The 18327-nt window shown below is 49.3% G+C and overlaps 6 non-coding genes and 3 pseudogenes across 6 annotated transcripts; all 9 read right to left on the bottom strand.

Moving 5' to 3' along the window:
• Positions 1-4375: 4375 nt before the first annotated feature.
• On the bottom strand, positions 4376-4566 carry LOC141177465 (U2 spliceosomal RNA). The gene has a single exon (XR_012254057.1). It is a non-coding gene; the product is annotated as a U2 spliceosomal RNA (small nuclear RNA).
• A 1115-nt stretch (positions 4567-5681) lies between these two features.
• LOC141177735 (U2 spliceosomal RNA) lies at positions 5682-5881 on the bottom strand. The gene has a single exon (XR_012254301.1). It is a non-coding gene; the product is annotated as a U2 spliceosomal RNA (small nuclear RNA).
• Positions 5882-6395: 514 nt separating this feature from the next.
• Positions 6396-6511, bottom strand: LOC141178069 (U2 spliceosomal RNA; annotated as a pseudogene).
• A 1144-nt stretch (positions 6512-7655) lies between these two features.
• Positions 7656-7839, bottom strand: LOC141177676 (U2 spliceosomal RNA). The gene has a single exon (XR_012254249.1). It is a non-coding gene; the product is annotated as a U2 spliceosomal RNA (small nuclear RNA).
• Positions 7840-8065: 226 nt separating this feature from the next.
• Positions 8066-8254, bottom strand: LOC141178181 (U2 spliceosomal RNA). The gene has a single exon (XR_012254491.1). It is a non-coding gene; the product is annotated as a U2 spliceosomal RNA (small nuclear RNA).
• Positions 8255-9369: 1115 nt separating this feature from the next.
• LOC141177707 (U2 spliceosomal RNA) lies at positions 9370-9563 on the bottom strand. The gene has a single exon (XR_012254277.1). It is a non-coding gene; the product is annotated as a U2 spliceosomal RNA (small nuclear RNA).
• A 5564-nt stretch (positions 9564-15127) lies between these two features.
• On the bottom strand, positions 15128-15205 carry LOC141178031 (U2 spliceosomal RNA; annotated as a pseudogene).
• Positions 15206-16320: 1115 nt separating this feature from the next.
• LOC141177928 (U2 spliceosomal RNA) lies at positions 16321-16503 on the bottom strand. The gene has a single exon (XR_012254437.1). It is a non-coding gene; the product is annotated as a U2 spliceosomal RNA (small nuclear RNA).
• A 796-nt stretch (positions 16504-17299) lies between these two features.
• LOC141178115 (U2 spliceosomal RNA) lies at positions 17300-17391 on the bottom strand (annotated as a pseudogene).
• Positions 17392-18327: the final 936 nt, after the last annotated feature.

Raw genomic sequence — 18327 nt, 5'->3', positions numbered from 1 at the left:
CACATCACGCAACAACACCAAATTTTCAGTCATACTTCTCCCAGGCACTGCACACACTTGGTCTTCATCCACCACACCGCCAATCACTTCCCGCATCCGGCTAGCCAACAATTTACTAAACACCTTATAGTCTGCATTCAAAAGGGTGATTGGCCTCCAATTCCCCAAATCCTTTTTATCACCTTTCTTATGAACCAAAACCACCACCCCATCTCTCATAGATTCACTCAACATATTCTCCGTGAACATATACTGGCACACCTCCAATAAGTCATTTCCCATCGTGTCCCATTCCTTAACATATAACTCCACGGGCAGTCCATCCTTCCCAGGTGTTTTATTCTTACTCGCAGACATCACCACTTTTTTAACTTCATCCAACACAATTACATCATCCAATATTTCACGTTCATCCTCACCCAAACAACCTTCTAAACACCCCAAAGCATCAGTCAACATCCTATCATCAACCCATTTTTCCCCATACAACTCCTTATAAAACAACACCACCTCCTGCATCACATCCTTCCCACTCACACACACCCCATCACCATTCACCACCTCATCCATATCTACTTTCTTCCCAAAAACTTTTTTGAAAAAAAACCTTGTGCATTTCTCATTTTTCTCCAAATGTTCAATCTTAGAACGGTAAATAATTTCTTTCCCTTTACCCTCAATATATTTCTTAATCTCTTCTTTCACTTGACACATCAAAACATCCACATCCACTCCAATCATCCTTAACATCCTCAGCCACTCCAGTCTAGAGCTTAAATCATTACATTTTGCTCTATTCATTGCTGCTTTCCTCCTGCCCCTTTTTCTAAAGAAAAAAACAATCTCACTCTTCATCCAGTCCCACCACTCAAGCACATTCCTGAAATCACTTTTTTTATCCCTCCACCTAACATACATTCGCCTAAAATCACGCATGATCCTATTATCTTCCAGCAAACGCACATTAAGTTTCCAGACGCCACCACCATATACAAAGGAAATCTTACCTTCTAGACGTGCCCTCAAACACACATGGTCAGAGAAGGGAACATCTTCCTGCTGGAAATTCCTACAAATAACATTTTGTGAAGAAAAGAAGATACGGTCTATTCTAGACTCTATGCCTCCCCTGTCGGCCTTATAGGTCGCAGGAGGTGGATTACCTAAAAAAACTTCCGCAGCATCCTGTAAGGAAAAATCCGCCACAAGACTCTTGAGTCTTTTACCTGTAACATCCATCTTATCCCCCTCCGTCACACAATTGAAATCTCCAACAAAAATTATTGGCATTTTGCCAGATAAAAAAAAACATAATTTCTCAAAAATTTCCAGCCTCTCCCCTTTATCTATTGGTGCATACATATTTACCACCCTAACCCTCCACCCCCTACAATTTAACTCACATATTACACACCTCCCCGCCTCCACCACCATGTAACTTTCTATCTTAACACTATAACCCTTCACCAAAACACCTACCCCACAATTTTTATTACATACAGAACCAGACCACACACTTTGACCTAAAGGCCATGCATTTTCACTTAAGGGATCGGAGATCCCACACTCCTGGACACAGTATACGTCCGCATCCAAGTTGCTCAAGTAGTCCAAAATTGCCACTCTTCTCGACTCAGATTTAATCAGCCGAACATTTAGCGACAAGATGCTGAGAGCAACTTGGGCACCCATCTATTAATTTGATGTGGCAGGTCACGACAACATGCCCACCTGTACATCATCCTAACCCTTCTGGGGGTAGGACGCTGGACGTGCAGATATCGTAGTTTGTGCCTTCCCCCAAAAAAGATACATCTTGGGGATCGGATGCAGTAGGGTACACCCGGGCTGGACTCACACTGCAGTCACTTAAAGGGGAAAAGGATGGCTCAGTTTTCTTCTTTTTCTTCACTGAAGCGCCTCCATCTTCATCTGAACTATAATCCCGCCGCTGGGGGTCAAAGTCCCCCTGACCTCCCTCCTCCTCAAGGTCAGAAACGACATCGCTCCAGGCCACATGCGGTGTTCTGGTCAGATCAGACTCCTCTTCCCCCTGCAATGTAACCATCATGTCTGGAATTTCAGCCTCCAGATCCTCCACCGGGGCCACTTCCATGCCTATACGATCATCAGTTATCGTCTCAGACTCACTGACATCTGAAGCCACAGACGCGGCCCTCTGCACCGGTGGCTCAGGTGCCAGCTCCATATTTCCTCTTACATTCACACGAACCAGTTCTGGAAAAGCAACCCGAGCCTCCTCCTCATCCAGGAAAGCCAGAGTAGATATCGGAGCAGTCGGAGTTGGAGCAGTCGGAGTTGTAGCTGTGGGTGCAGGAGATTCATTTCTTCTCTTTCCCCTTCCCGCTGCCCCCGCATATGAACCAGGATGGAATATACAGTCTCTGAAGGCATGCCCCTTCTCTCCGCAGAGGTTACAGACTATTTCATTTTTGCAATTATTGGAAGAATGACCCACCTCATTGCACTTCCTGCAAATAATCTGTCTGATGTCGCATGCTTCCTGAGTATGGCCATACCTCCTACAATGACGACAAAACCTGGGCGCATTGGGGAAGAACAGGTAACCCTGCTCACTCCCAATGGAAAAATTTGATGGAGGATAATGTATACCCCCTGGTTCATCAGGACTTTCCCGGAACTTGACCATGAAACGATATTTACCGGTCCATAGTTCCTCCTCATTCATGACTTTTACTGCCACCTTGGTAATATAGCAGTGCCTATTTAGAAAGGCATAAATCAAAGCCAAGTCCACATGTGGGTTGTACATGAAAACAGTCAGAGGTACCTCTTTGGAGCAATACAAGATGACAAAAGTCAGCCCATCCAAATATTGATTGTCCAGATTCTTTTTCAAACAATCATAGAAATTGTTGCAAACAGCCATAGAAGTAAATACAAGATTATACTTGCTTTTGAATTGCTGGAGGCACAAGATTTCTTCCTTCTTCACTTCAAGGAGTCCAAACAAAATCTCCTTCACCACGAAGCTGAGGGTAAAGATTCCTTCTTTGCCTTCTTCCACATCAATCTGGATTCCAAACTTCACTCGAGCCTCACCGGGCCCAGCGTATCGAATGCGTCCCATTATCGCTAGTCGTGTCTACTGGCCAACTCCTTATAGCAGCAAGTGGCTTAAGCCATAAAATGGCGATGCCACAGGGCCAAGAGTTAACGCACAGACAGCCAAATGACTAGACCCATTACACATCTGAGCCAAAAGGCCGAGAAGCGATAACCAGAATTGGTTTCAAACTACGGAGCCACCCAAGGATCCTGAAAAGTCCATTTGTGGAGATGAGCTCCTGGACTCCCGTTAAGAAGACATGTTGTCAACCTCTAGATCCCTTACATGCCTGCACTTTTCGGCTTGCTGCTGCTGCAATCCACGCGTTTTAGATCTGCATAACTCCACCTCTTTAAACACAGCACCTTCACCCCCTGCTGTTCCCACCCGCTTCAACACCGTTGGAAGGGAGGAGAACCAATTAAGGCGGGGGGTGGGGTGGAACGAGCAGCTGTCTACCCTTAGCAGGAGGGCTCCTGATTACATACCTCTCCTGCTGCTGCTGCTGCTGGCTGTCCAGCAGCAGACTGAAGGTGGCTGCTGCTGTGCACAGGTATATAAAGGCTCAGAGCCTATTATGACACGCGCAGCCAGCGTTCCATTGCCACATTCCATCTACTGCAGGCAGGATACCTGGCTGGCTGAATGTCGCTGAGAAGCTCACAGAGACCGCCATAAGCAACAGTTTAACAGAATGCCACAGACTAATCAACCAAACTTTTTGGGTTGGGTTCTCTTTTATAGGCTGCAGGCATTAAATGAAAGAAGTCAGTGTTCCAGCAGAAGGAGACAACGTTTCAGAAAAGGCATTGTAGCAAACCAAAAAAGAAATTTTAAGCGCAGCAGAGTAACCAGCGCACATACCTGTTAGCTCAGGTGAGTTTAAAAGGCTGCTGTTGATAACAAGGGCATTTGCTAAATAGATGGTGTGTGTGCAACAATATACTGAAAGGTCAATTATATTGTGCAGCTTATCTCACCACCTGTAGTTATTTAGGTGAAAGCTCCAAAATGCTTGCCTAATATGTCTGTTTATCAAAAAGGAAGTAAAAAGGGAGAGCTAGAAAGATAGCATTGCATCACATTACATGGCAATGCAATGCACAGTTGCTGAAGTTGAAAAAAAATGAGCTTGTAATCTGGCTTCTGCAACTTTGAACATGAAAAATCCAATGAGGAGAAGAAAAGCAAAGCCAAAGAGTCCATCCCAAAATCCGACAAACAAGCAAAATGAACAAAAAACATTGAATTCAATTCTTTCTGATTTTAGAAACTGCATTAAAGAAGGGGTGCACCGGTCCTGGAGATACTGCAATACCAGGTCAATGCGTGGAGTGGACAGAGCAAGCTCTTTTTCCATCTCCCTGTTCTAAAAATCCATTTAATATATGGTCCCCAGATAGGGGATGTATCAGATATTAAACTGATAAGAACAGATACTACACTTGATCTTAGCCAAAAGGCCGAGAAGCGATAACCAGAATTGGTTTCAAACTACGGAGCCACCCAAGGATCCTGAAAAGTCCATTTGTGGAGATGAGCTCCTGGACTCCCGTTAAGAAGACATGTTGTCAACCTCTAGATCCCTTACATGCCTGCACTTTTCGGCTTGCTGCTGCTGCAATCCACGCGTTTTAGATCTGCATAACTCCACCTCTTTAAACACAGCACCTTCACCCCCTGCTGTTCCCACCCGCCTCAACACCGTTGGAAGGGAGGAGAACCAATTAAGGCGGGGGGTGGGGTGGAACGAGCAGCTGTCTACCCTTAGCAGGAGGGCTCCTGATTACATACCTCTCCTGCTGCTGCTGCTGCTGGCTGTCCAGCAGCAGACTGAAGGTGGCTGCTGCTGTGCACAGGTATATAAAGGCTCAGAGCCTATTATGACACGCGCAGCCAGCGTTCCATTGCCACATTCCATCTACTGCAGGCAGGATACCTGGCTGGCTGAATGTCGCTGAGAAGCTCACAGAGACCGCCATAAGCAACAGTTTAACAGAATGCCACAGACTAATCAACCAAACTTTTTGGGTTGGGTTCTCTTTTATAGTCTGCAGGCATTAAATGAAAGAAGTCAGTGTTCCAGCAGAAGGAGACAACGTTTCAGAAAAGGCATTGTAGCAAACCAAAAAAGAAATTTTAAGCGCAGCAGAGTAACCAGCGCACATACCTGTTAGCTCAGGTGAGTTTAAAAGGCTGCTGTTGATAACAAGGGCATTTGCTAAATAGATGGTGTGTGTGCAACAATATACTGAAAGGTCAATTATATTGTGCAGCTTATCTCACCACCTGTAGTTATTTAGGTGAAAGCTCCAAAATGCTTGCCTAATATGTCTGTTTATCCAAAAGGAAGTAAAAAGGGAGAGCTAGAAAGATAGCATTGCATCACATTACATGGCAATGCAATGCACAGTTGCTGAAGTTGAACCAAAATGAGCTTGTAATCTGGCTTCTGCAACTTTGAACATGAAAAATCCAATGAGGAGAAGAAAAGCAAAGCCAAAGAGTCCATCCCAAAATCCGACAAACAAGCAAAATGAACAAAAAACATTGAATTCAATTCTTTCTGATTTTAGAAACTGCATTAAAGAAGGGGTGCACCGGTCCTGGAGATACTGCAATACCAGGTCAATGCGTGGAGTGGACAGAGCAAGCTCTTTTTCCATCTCCCTGTTCTAAAAATCCATTTAATATATGGTCCCCAGATAGGGGACGTATCAGATATTAAACTGATAAGAACAGATTTTTTGATTTTTTGATTGAAGCTGCATCCAAGGCACTGAAAAATGTGACCGAAGTCACACCAAAACAGCGCACGAGGCGAGGATTCATGTGGACCCTTCCCGGAGGAGAGGGTCCCAAATAAACCATCCCCATCCCTCCGAGCCAGAAGGCCACAGCGAGGGTCAGGGATCTCCGATGCTCTCCCTAGCCGAAGCCGGAGAAGAGCCGTTTTCGTGCTCCCAGCTTCCATCTAGGCTGCCACCCTAGTGGAGCTGGAGTCTGTGTTGGTTTCTCAGCCCAAAGCTGACCGGACCTCCGACCGGGTTTATAAAAATTCCCCTTCCTAGCCCGGAGGCCAGGAATAGGGGGGGTTGCTCAGAAAGTATGATTGGCAAAGGTGCGGCGTGCTACGAAGCCAAGTCTTTCTGGGGTTCCCAGTCCCAGTAAGCTTGGACTCCCACCAGGGCGCCTACTCCTGGGGCACATTGCTCCAAAGCCCTCACACTTACCCAGCCTAGTGACTTCGATCCTGGAGGGCCATGTTTTCCATCAGATAACTCTATGAGCCACCTGGCGTACTAACAAGTGCACCAAACCAGTGTGTAATATGCATCAATTTACTAGGGCAGCCCAAGGACAAAACTGCCTTTTCAAAAGATACTACACTTGATCTTAGCCAAAAGGCCGAGAAGCGATTGATCTTAGCCAAAAGGCCGAGAAGCGATAACCAGAATTGGTTTCAAACTACGGAGCCACCCAAGGATCCTGAAAAGTCCATTTGTGGAGATGAGCTCCTGGACTCCCGTTAAGAAGACATGTTGTCAACCTCTAGATCCCTTACATGCCTGCACTTTTCGGCTTGCTGCTGCTGCAATCCACGCGTTTTAGATCTGCATAACTCCACCTCTTTAAACACAGCACCTTCACCCCCTGCTGTTCCCACCCGCCTCAACACCGTTGGAAGGGAGGAGAACCAATTAAGGCGGGGGGTGGGGTGGAACGAGCAGCTGTCTACCCTTAGCAGGAGGGCTCCTGATTACATACCTCTCCTGCTGCTGCTGCTGCTGGCTGTCCAGCAGCAGACTGAAGGTGGCTGCTGCTGTGCACAGGTATATAAAGGCTCAGAGCCTATTATGACACGCGCAGCCAGCGTTCCATTGCCACATTCCATCTACTGCAGGCAGGATACCTGGCTGGCTGAATGTCGCTGAGAAGCTCACAGAGACCGCCATAAGCAACAGTTTAACAGAATGCCACAGACTAATCAACCAAACTTTTTGGGTTGGGTTCTCTTTTATAGTCTGCAAGCATTAAATGAAAGAAGTCAGTGTTCCAGCAGAAGGAGACAACGTTTCAGAAAAGGCATTGTAGCAAACCAAAAAAGAAATTTTAAGCGCAGCAGAGTAACCAGCGCACATACCTGTTAGCTCAGGTGAGTTTAAAAGGCTGCTGTTGATAACAAGGGCATTTGCTAAATAGATGGTGTGTGTGCAACAATATACTGAAAGGTCAATTATATTGTGCAGCTTATCTCACCACCTGTAGTTATTTAGGTGAAAGCTCCAAAATGCTTGCCTAATATGTCTGTTTATCCAAAAGGAAGTAAAAAGGGAGAGCTAGAAAGATAGCATTGCATCACATTACATGGCAATGCAATGCACAGTTGCTGAAGTTGAACCAAAATGAGCTTGTAATCTGGCTTCTGCAACTTTGAACATGAAAAATCCAATGAGGAGAAGAAAAGCAAAGCCAAAGAGTCCATCCCAAAATCCGACAAACAAGCAAAATGAACAAAAAACATTGAATTCAATTCTTTCTGATTTTAGAAACTGCATTAAAGAAGGGGTGCATCGGTCCTGGAGATACTGCAATACCAGGTCAATGCGTGGAGTGGACAGAGCAAGCTCTTTTTCCATCTCCCTGTTCTAAAAATTCATTTAATATATGGTCCCCAGATAGGGGACGTATCAGATATTAAACTGATAAGAACAGATTTTTTTTGATTGAAGCTGCATCCAAGGCACTGAAAAATGTGACCGAAGTCACACCAAAACAGCGCACGAGGCGAGGATTCATGTGGACCCTTCCTGGAGGAGAGGGTCCCCAATAAACCATCCCCATCCCTCCGAGCCAGAAGGCCACAGCGAGGGTCAGGGATCTCCGATGCTCTCCCTAGCCGAAGCCGGAGAAGAGCTGTTTTCGTGCTCCCAGCTTCCATCTAGGCTGCCACCCTAGTGGAGCTGGAGCCTGTGTTGGTTTCTCAGCCCAAAGCTGACCGGACCTCCGACCGGGTTTATAAAAATTCCCCTTCCTAGCCCGGAGGCCAGGAATAGGGGGGGTTGCTCAGAAAGTATGATTGGCAAAGGTGCGGCGTGCTACGAAGCCAAGTCTTTCTGGGGTTTACTACACTTGATCTTAGCCAAAAGGCCGAGAAGCGATAACCAGAATTGGTTTCAAACTACGGAGCCACCCAAGGATCCTGAAAAGTCCATTTGTGGAGATGAGCTCCTGGACTCCCGTTAAGAAGACATGTTGTCAACCTCTAGATCCCTTACATGCCTGCACTTTTCGGCTTGCTGCTGCTGCAATCCACGCGTTTTAGATCTGCATAACTCCACCTCTTTAAACACAGCACCTTCACCCCCTGCTGTTCCCACCCGCCTCAACAACGTTGGAAGGGAGGAGAACCAATTAAGGCGGGGGGTGGGGTGGAACGAGCAGCTGTCTACCCTTAGCAGGAGGGCTCCTGATTACATACCTCTCCTGCTGCTGCTGCTGCTGGCTGTCCAGCAGCAGACTGAAGGTGGCTGCTGCTGTGCACAGGTATATAAAGGCTCAGAGCCTATTATGACACGCGCAGCCAGCGTTCCATTGCCACATTCCATCTACTGCAGGCAGGATACCTGGCTGGCTGAATGTCGCTGAGAAGCTCACAGAGACCGCCATAAGCAACAGTTTAACAGAATGCCACAGACTAATCAACCAAACTTTTTGGGTTGGGTTCTCTTTTATAGTCTGCAGGCATTAAATGAAAGAAGTCAGTGTTCCAGCAGAAGGAGACAACGTTTCAGAAAAGGCATTGTAGCAAACCAAAAAAGAAATTTTAAGCGCAGCAGAGTAACCAGCGCACATACCTGTTAGCTCAGGTGAGTTTAAAAGGCTGCTGTTGATAACAAGGGCATTTGCTAAATAGATGGTGTGTGTGCAACAATATACTGAAAGGTCAATTATATTGTGCAGCTTATCTCACCACCTGTAGTTATTTAGGTGAAAGCTCCAAAATGCTTGCCTAATATGTCTGTTTATCCAAAAGGAAGTAAAAAGGGAGAGCTAGAAAGATAGCATTGCATCACATTACATGGCAATGCAATGCACAGTTGCTGAAGTTGAACCAAAATGAGCTTGTAATCTGGCTTCTGCAACTTTGAACATGAAAAATCCAATGAGGAGAAGAAAAGCAAAGCCAAAGAGTCCATCCCAAAATCCGACAAACAAGCAAAATGAACAAAAAACATTGAATTCAATTCTTTCTGATTTTAGAAACTGCATTAAAGAAGGGGTGCACCGGTCCTGGAGATACTGCAATACCAGGTCAATGCGTGGAGTGGACAGAGCAAGCTCTTTTTCCATCTCCCTGTTCTAAAAATCCATTTAATATATGGTCCCCAGATAGGGGACGTATCAGATATTAAACTGATAAGAACAGATTTTTTTGATTGAATATATCTTTTATTAGCACAAAAAATAAGTTAACAGACAGTGTACAGTGCCGCAGCCCAGTACACACAGAATTCTACATCATATTTACATAGCATGAGGATACGACGCACTAACTAGACACATCACACCCCTATGCTACACAAAACACTCAATCTGAAAGAAAAAGCATGTCAATCAATACAGTACGACGAACCGTGATAAGGGATGGGGATTGGGAAAAAGGGGATGGGGAGGGGAAAATCACAGGCCCGAAGCTTTATTGAAAGACAAGACACATAAGGGGAGAGGGGGAGGAGGGGTTTAGTCCTCGTCCTCGTCCTCCGGACCGTCCATGATGGAATAGTCTCTGAGCAGGCTGTGGATCAGCCTGCGGCAGTCCTGGATGGACATCCTCTCCCTCCTCAAGATGAGCCGGTTCCTGGCGACCCAAAGGGCATCCTTGAAGCAGTTCATAAGGCGCCAAGCCTCCTGGATGGCTCCGACGGTATGAACCCCAGGGAAGAGTCCGTAAAGCACAGAATGGTGCGATAGGCTCGCCCTGGGGACAGAGTTCCTCAGGTCGTCCTCAAGTGCAGTCAATAGGCGCTGTGCAAATCCGCAGTCCCAAAAAGTGTGCAAAGATGTTTCCTCCACGAAGGGGCACCTTGGGCAGTACCGGGTCTTGCACAGGTTCCGGGCATGCATGAATGACCGGACGGGCAGTCCGCCCTGAATCGCCATCCACGACAAGTCCTTGTGCCCGTTGGTCAGCCTGTCAGACGACACATTTGTCCACACAGTCTCCAGCGTGTCCTGGTGAAGTCCTGTGATGTTCTCCACGTCATCCTTGGCTCTGATTAGCTTGTGGATAGTTTTGGGCTTCCACAAGTCGGGCTTGAGTCCCTCCAGTTGATGCTCCCCCACAAATCGAACGACGTCTCCGTAGAACCATGGCGTCGTCCAGTTGTAGGGGAAGGAGCTGTCCCACTTGTCCCAGCCGAGTCACCTCCAAAGAGGAAGCAGGAAGAAGCGAGACATGGACCTGCCCGCGGAGCCATTCTTGACTTGCAAAGTCGGCGGACACAATCACACACAAAAGAGGATCGCAGGAGGGTGGGGATATCTGGAACGCCCTTCCCACCCTTGCGAGGCTCCTTGTACATGACGGCCCGCCTGACTCTGTCCATCTTGGATCCCCAGACAAAGTGAAACACTGTCCTGGTAATGGCCCTGCACACAGTGACGTGTGGGGGCCAGGCCTGCGCCGTGTACTGCAAGACGGGCAGGACCTCATTACGCAGGACGAGTGCCTTACCCTCACAAGTGAGGTGTCTGAGGCTCCAGAGTCCGATCCGTTGCTTCACCTTGGCCAAGCGTTCTTGCCAGGACTTGAGGGCCGCTCCTTCCTTCCCGAACCAGACTCCCAGCACCTTGAGGAAATCCGGTTGAATGTTGAAGGGGAAGGGGGCGGAGGAGGCCGGCTGCCAATCCCCGAAGAGCATGGCTTCCGACTTCCTGCAGTTGACTTTGGCCCCTGAAGCCCGGCCGAACCTCTCACACGTCTGGACGAGGGCGTCGACTGAACCACGATCAGCGCAGAAGACGGTGACGTCGTCCATGTAGAGCGAGCACTTGACCTCGTGTCGTCCCGGACCCGGTGCGGTGATCCCTCTGATCTCTCCATTCTGCCGGATAGCCTCTGCGAAGAGTTCTATAACACAAACAAAAAGAAGAGGTGATAGAGGTCAGCCTTGTCTGACCCCAGAGAGGACAGGGAAGGGGTCAGTCTTCCAGCCGTTCACCAACACCGAGCTGTGGATATCAAAATACATCAGACGGACATACGAACAAAACATGTTACCCAAACCTAACTGGTGCAGAGCTCGGCCCATGAACTCGTGGGAAACCCGGTCGAAGGCCTTCTCCTGATCCAAGGAGACCAGGGCCGCGTGTGCGCGGCGGACCTTGATGTACTCGACCGTGTCCCGCACGAGAGCGAGGCTGTCTGCGATGCGACGTCCAGGGATGCCGCAGGTCTGGTCCGGGTGGATGATCCGTCCGATGACCGTCTTAAGTCGTGTCGCCATCGTCTTGGCCAGGATCTTGTAGTCCACGTTGAGCAGAGTGATGGGACGCCAATTCCTCAGGTCGCACCTCTCTCCCTTCCGCTTGTACAGGATCGTGACCATTCCTTCCCTCAAAGATGGAGGCATTCTACCCTCCACCACCATCTCCTCGTACAGGTCCAACAGGTCCGGACAGATGAGGTCTCCCAGCGCTACATAGAGCTCCGCTGGAAGACCATCACTGCCCGGGGTCCTGCCGGTCCTAAAGGATTTAGCGGCAGAGAGCAATTCGCCCACCATCAGAGGTTTGTCCAAGGCTGCCGTGCCTGCAGGATCAAGATGGTTAGTGATACCTGACAGGAACTTATCAGCAGCGTCGGGGTCGGTAGTCTTGTGGGAGTAGAGTTCGCTGTAGAAGTCGCTGACGACCCTCATCACGTCCTCCTTCCCACGTCGCATGTTTCCGCTCTCGTCTCGCAGCTCGTTCAGGGGCGTGTGACCGGCATGAAGTTTCCTGAAAAAGAATGAGTTACATTTCTCACCCTTCTCCAGATTCTCCACTTTGGAACGGAAGATGATTCGCTTGGACTCCTCCTCAAAGTGCCTTTTCAGGCTCTTCTTGGTCTCCTCCAGCTCCTCCCTCACGTCCCAGCCGCAGTGAAGAAGGTCCTGCAGCGACCGCAGCTCGCGCTGCAGCCCTCTGAAGTCCCTTCTCTTCTCACACTCCTGTTGTCGACCCTTGGCCTGAAAGAAACAGCGAAACTCAAGTTTAACATATTCCCACCAATCAGAGACTGTTTGGAAGCTACCCTTGTAGGACTGCCACATTGCGTAGGCTGCTCTCAGCTCCTCCACGACTTCATCCTGAGCCAGCAGAGCACAATTCAGCTTCCAGGAGCCGGGGCCGGACGGAAAACCGTCGCCGAGGACACCTTGTAAGTGAATGGCTCTGTGGTCGGAGAAGAAGCAGGAGACCATCGAGTGCCTACTCTGCCTGACTGCCCGAGAGGTGAACACAAAGTCAATCCTGGAGCGGAGTGAGCCATCGGGTCGGCTCCACGAATAGTTCGTGGAGCCTCTCCCCATGGAGCCCACCACGTCCTGAAGAGAGGCCTCGGTTACCATCTCGATGAGCAGCTTGGACGTGATGTCCAACTTGGCAGATGTGCCAGAACTACGACCGTCCTCCTCGATGGGGCAGTTGAAATCCCCGGCCATCACTAAGGTCCTGGTGGTGGCAAGCTGAAGCCGCAGGGTCTGGAAAAGCTCCAAACGCTCATTCTTCAGTGGGGACGCATACACGTTGATGAACCTGACAGGTTCTCCCGCCCAGTTGCCATCTACAACAAGAGCCCTGCCGCAGATGAGCTCCTGGACGGACTCAAGCGTGAATGCGCCCCCCCTGATCAGAATTGCGACCCCCGCAGACTTGCAGTCACCCCCACCGGACCAGTAGGATGGACCGTGGGACCACTCCCTGGCCAGATGTTTGAAGGACCTAGAGGAGGGAAGGGAACATTCCTGCAACATATAAACATCACACAACTGGGAAGTAAGGAAGGCATAAATAGTCTGACGTCTGAACTTGTCCTTGATGCTGCTGACATTAATGGAAAATAAGTTAATATTAGCCATCATGTAGGGAAAAAAGAAAAAGTTAGCGCAGGCAATACACCTTAGTTACCACTCCGGTCGGGTGGTCCCTCGTCGGTGTTGGCTGCTGGTGACGGGATCACCAGCAGGCCCTCTTCCTCCATCTGGTCAAGCAGCGCGGCCTCAATCTCGGCGACCACCAGTTCCTCCTCTTCTGGCTCGGCCACCAGGGTCTCAACCATGTGCTCCATCTCTTCTGGCTCAGGGAGGGTATCCTCCTTTTCGCCTACGAAATCCAGAATCTTCTTTTTGGAGGATTCAGTAGCAGGGCTGTCCTCCACCTTCCTCTTTCCCCGGGTTGGAACTGGGGAGACAAGAAGGGGAAAATCCTCCTCGGAATAGATAGCGGCGGGTGGAGGAAAGGTTAATTCCACCGCTACCATGGTCTGGGGAGGGAGAGTGGCTGCCGGGGCAGGGGAAAGGACACCTGCTGAGGAGTAGGGGAAGGAGGAAGAGGAAGTGGAATCCTCAGCAGGGGTGGCCAGGGTGGGGGGGGGATTGGACGGGGGTGGCAGGGGGAGGGATCGAGAGAGGGGTGACAGAACTCTTACCCTCCTTTGACTTTTTCTTCTGCTTCGGAGCTGCTGGGACCGTCGCTGGGGCTTTGGCCACCGACTCCTTGACCGCTTTGGCCTTGGTCGTCTCGGCCTTGGCCGCTGGGGCCTTGGTCGTCGCGTCCTTGACCTTCACAGGCCTGGTCGTCGGGGCCTTGTCCTCCGTAGCTGGGGTCGTCGCAACCACCGATGCCCAGGATCTCTCACGCCTGGGGCAATCCTTGTACAGATGAGCCGCCAGCCCACACAGGTTGCAGGACGTCTTCTTCGGGCAGTCCTTCGAGCTGTGTCCCGTCACTCGACAAATCCTGCAGGCATCCTCCTTGCAGTCCTTCATCTCGTGGCCGTTCTTGCCGCATCTCCTGCAGTTCCGCGGCATGTCCGGGTAATAGATGAGGCCGTAGGAGTTGCCCAGGGAGAATGTCGGGGGCAGGTGCCGAAGTCCGTCTGAGTACGCCAGGTCCCTGTGAAGTCTAACGGTCACCGACCACTTACCTGTCCAGAAGCCGAGTCCATTCAGGATGTGAGAGGGTTCCTTCACAACCAAACAGAAGCGTCTCAGGAAGGTACAGATGTCTTGGCCTGGGGTGTGCGGGTTGCGCATGGAGACCGTGATCCTCCTTTCATCCCTCTGGATAGGGCAGCTACCTGTAAAGGCAGAGAAAGAATTATCCGGTCCTTTTGCGCTTACCATTTCCCAGAACCTCCTGCAGGTGTTCACAGTGGCGAAGGTGACGAAGAAGATCCCCGTCAAGAAGGTCTGGATGCTGAGGGTGTCCGACCTGGAGAAGCCTCGATCCAGCAGCATCTTCTGGCAGAACACGTCCGAGGACATGTCCGGCATCCTCCCATCCACTTCCTTCAGCTTCAGGGCCACCGTCTGCCGCATCCATGGCTCCAGGGCTGGAGCTTCGTGGCGGGGCTTCTGGGGTCCCTTCTGCTGGCCAGTCGTGGAGGCAGAGTCCTTGGGGTCAGAATCGGCTCCTGGCTGGGCCCTCCTGGCTGTCCCCAGCTCCAGGCTCTTCTTTTCGGCCTTCCTCGCAGCGCTTGCCATGGCTTTCCTCCTGCAGTTACTTCTTGGAGCTGGATCTGGAACTCTTCCCGGAATGGGTGGAGCTATGCAGATTCTTCTCCCGTCGTGTTCTGGACAAATTCCCCGAAAGGTCTTTGTCTCGATGATTTTCTTCCTCGAAGATTCCACAGGACAGCCCGATTCTTCTCCGAGTCTTCGTCTTCTTCTGGATTCTTTAGAGCTTCTTCCTCCCACCGATATCCGCCTTCGTTCTCTGATGTCAGCTGGGCTCCGAAGCTCTTCTCCTTCCGAGTTCGATCGCTCTCGTCAAGTGTAGATCGTAGCTCTTGTGTTCTTAAAAGAACAGATACTACACTTGATCTTAGCCAAAAGGCCGAGAAGCGATAACCAGAATTGGTTTCAAACTACGGAGCCACCCAAGGATCCTGAAAAGTCCATTTGTGGAGATGAGCTCCTGGACTCCCGTTAAGAAGACATGTTGTCAACCTCTAGATCCCTTACATGCCTGCACTTTTCGGCTTGCTGCTGCTGCAATCCACGCGTTTTAGATCTGCATAACTCCACCTCTTTAAACACAGCACCTTCACCCCCTGCTGTTCCCACCCGCCTCAACACCGTTGGAAGGGAGGAGAACCAATTAAGGCGGGGGGTGGGGTGGAACGAGCAGCTGTCTACCCTTAGCAGGAGGGCTCCTGATTACATACCTCTCCTGCTGCTGCTGCTGCTGGCTGTCCAGCAGCAGACTGAAGGTGGCTGCTGCTGTGCACAGGTATATAAAGGCTCAGAGCCTATTATGACACGCGCAGCCAGCGTTCCATTGCCACATTCCATCTACTGCAGGCAGGATACCTGGCTGGCTGAATGTCGCTGAGAAGCTCACAGAGACCGCCATAAGCAACAGTTTAACAGAATGCCACAGACTAATCAACCAAACTTTTTGGGTTGGGTTCTCTTTTATAGTCTGCAGGCATTAAATGAAAGAAGTCAGTGTTCCAGCAGAAGGAGACAACGTTTCAGAAAAGGCATTGTAGCAAACCAAAAAAGAAATTTTAAGCGCAGCAGAGTAACCAGCGCACATACCTGTTAGCTCAGGTGAGTTTAAAATGCTGCTGTTGATAACAAGGGCATTTGCTAAATAGATGGTGTGTGTGCAACAATATACTGAAAGGTCAATTATATTGTGCAGCTTATCTCACCACCTGTAGTTATTTAGGTGAAAGCTCCAAAATGCTTGCCTAATATGTCTGTTTATCCAAAAGGAAGTAAAAAGGGAGAGCTAGAAAGATAGCATTGCATCACATTACATGGCAATGCAATGCACAGTTGCTGAAGTTGAACCAAAATGAGCTTGTAATCTGGCTTCTGCAACTTTGAACATGAAAAATCCAATGAGGAGAAGAAAAGCAAAGCCAAAGAGTCCATCCCAAAATCCGACAAACAAGCAAAATGAACAAAAAACATTGAATTCAATTCTTTCTGATTTTAGAAACTGCATTAAAGAAGGGGTGCACCGGTCCTGGAGATACTGCAATACCAGGTCAATGCGTGGAGTGGACAGAGCAAGCTCTTTTTCCATCTCCCTGTTCTAAAAATCCATTTAATATATGGTCCCCAGATAGGGGACGTATCAGATATTAAACTGATAAGAACAGATTTTTTTTTTTTTTTTTTCGAAAGCCCGAATTCGTGTACAAAACCCGAGTGCGCTTAAAAAAGTGACAAGTGCCACAAAAAAAGTGCACTAGGATGCTGGTCTTCTTGAAACCCTCTCCAAAAGGAGAAGAGTCCCCCAAACCATTCCCCGTCCCTCCGAGCCAGAAGGCCACAGCGAGGAACAGGGACAAATAGCCACCTCCAGCCGGAGCCAGAGGCGACCCAATCTTACCCCCAGCACCTGCCCGAGTTCTCACCCGAGCAAGGCACTGGGAGCCAAAGACTGTGCTCCCCTCCCGGAGGAGGGGAGACAACAACGCTCTCCTCCAGAAAGAGGAGAGCCAGGGGGGTTCAGGGGGGAGCGGAACCTGATGGCCACACACTCCCCCCCTAGACCTGCCAAGAGAGGAACCCGTAAGGGAACCGCATCCCGACAAAATCCTAGTAAGGACGTGGACACACGTGAAAAAGTGGACACACAGTGACAAAAAAATTAAATAAATAGTGAAGGTTTCACAGTATAATACTGCCCGGACCTTCGACCGGGAATTGAAAAATTCCCCATCCTAAGGCCAGAAGGCCCGGAATAAGGGTGTGTGTGAAGAAAGAAATATTGAAGTGCTAGTGCAAATGTGCCATAAACTCAAGTGGGGTTCCCAATCCCAGTGAGTTGAGGCACCCCAGGGTCACCACTCCTGGGGCACTTCACACTTCGGGCTTTCGATCTTCCCCGGCCCAATGGCGTCGATCCTGGGGGGCCATGCTTTCCACCAGATGACTATATTAGCCACCTGGCGTACTAACAAGCGCCTAAACCCCAGTGTGCATAATGTATCAATCTACTAGGGCAGCCAACATCCAAAACCGCCTTTTCGAAAGATACTACACTTGATCTTAGCCAAAAGGCCGAGAAGCGATAACCAGAATTGGTTTCAAACTACGGAGCCACCCAAGGATCCTGAAAAGTCCATTTGTGGAGATGAGCTCCTGGACTCCCGTTAAGAAGACATGTTGTCAACCTCTAGATCCCTTACATGCCTGCACTTTTCGGCTTGCTGCTGCTGCAATCCACGCGTTTTAGATCTGCATAACTCCACCTCTTTAAACACAGCACCTTCACCCCCTGCTGTTCCCACCCGCCTCAACACCGTTGGAAGGGAGGAGAACCAATTAAGGCGGGGGGTGGGGTGGAACGAGCAGCTGTCTACCCTTAGCAGGAGGGCTCCTGATTACATACCTCTCCTGCTGCTGCTGCTGCTGGCTGTCCAGCAGCAGACTGAAGGTGGCTGCTGCTGTGCACAGGTATATAAAGGCTCAGAGCCTATTATGACACGCGCAGCCAGCGTTCCATTGCCACATTCCATCTACTGCAGGCAGGATACCTGGCTGGCTGAATGTCGCTGAGAAGCTCACAGAGACCGCCATAAGCAACAGTTTAACAGAATGCCACAGACTAATCAACCAAACTTTTTGGGTTGGGTTCTCTTTTATAGTCTGCAGGCATTAAATGAAAGAAGTCAGTGTTCCAGCAGAAGGAGACAACGTTTCAGAAAAGGCATTGTAGCAAACCAAAAAAGAAATTTTAAGCGCAGCAGAGTAACCAGCGCACATACCTGTTAGCTCAGGTGAGTTTAAAAGGCTGCTGTTGATAACAAGGGCATTTGCTAAATAGATGGTGTGTGTGCAACAATATACTGAAAGGTCAATTATATTGTGCAGCTTATCTCACCACCTGTAGTTATTTAGGTGAAAGCTCCAAAATGCTTGCCTAATATGTCTGTTTATCCAAAAGGAAGTAAAAAGGGAGAGCTAGAAAGATAGCATTGCATCACATTACATGGCAATGCAATGCAC

The sequence above is a fragment of the Phyllobates terribilis genome, unplaced genomic scaffold, assembly GCF_046119375.1.
Source record: "Phyllobates terribilis strain yellow unplaced genomic scaffold, ASM4611937v1 Scaffold_27__1_contigs__length_16484149, whole genome shotgun sequence".
Classification (NCBI taxonomy): domain Eukaryota; kingdom Metazoa; phylum Chordata; class Amphibia; order Anura; family Dendrobatidae; genus Phyllobates; species Phyllobates terribilis.
This window is presented reverse-complemented; position numbering and strand designations above follow the sequence as displayed.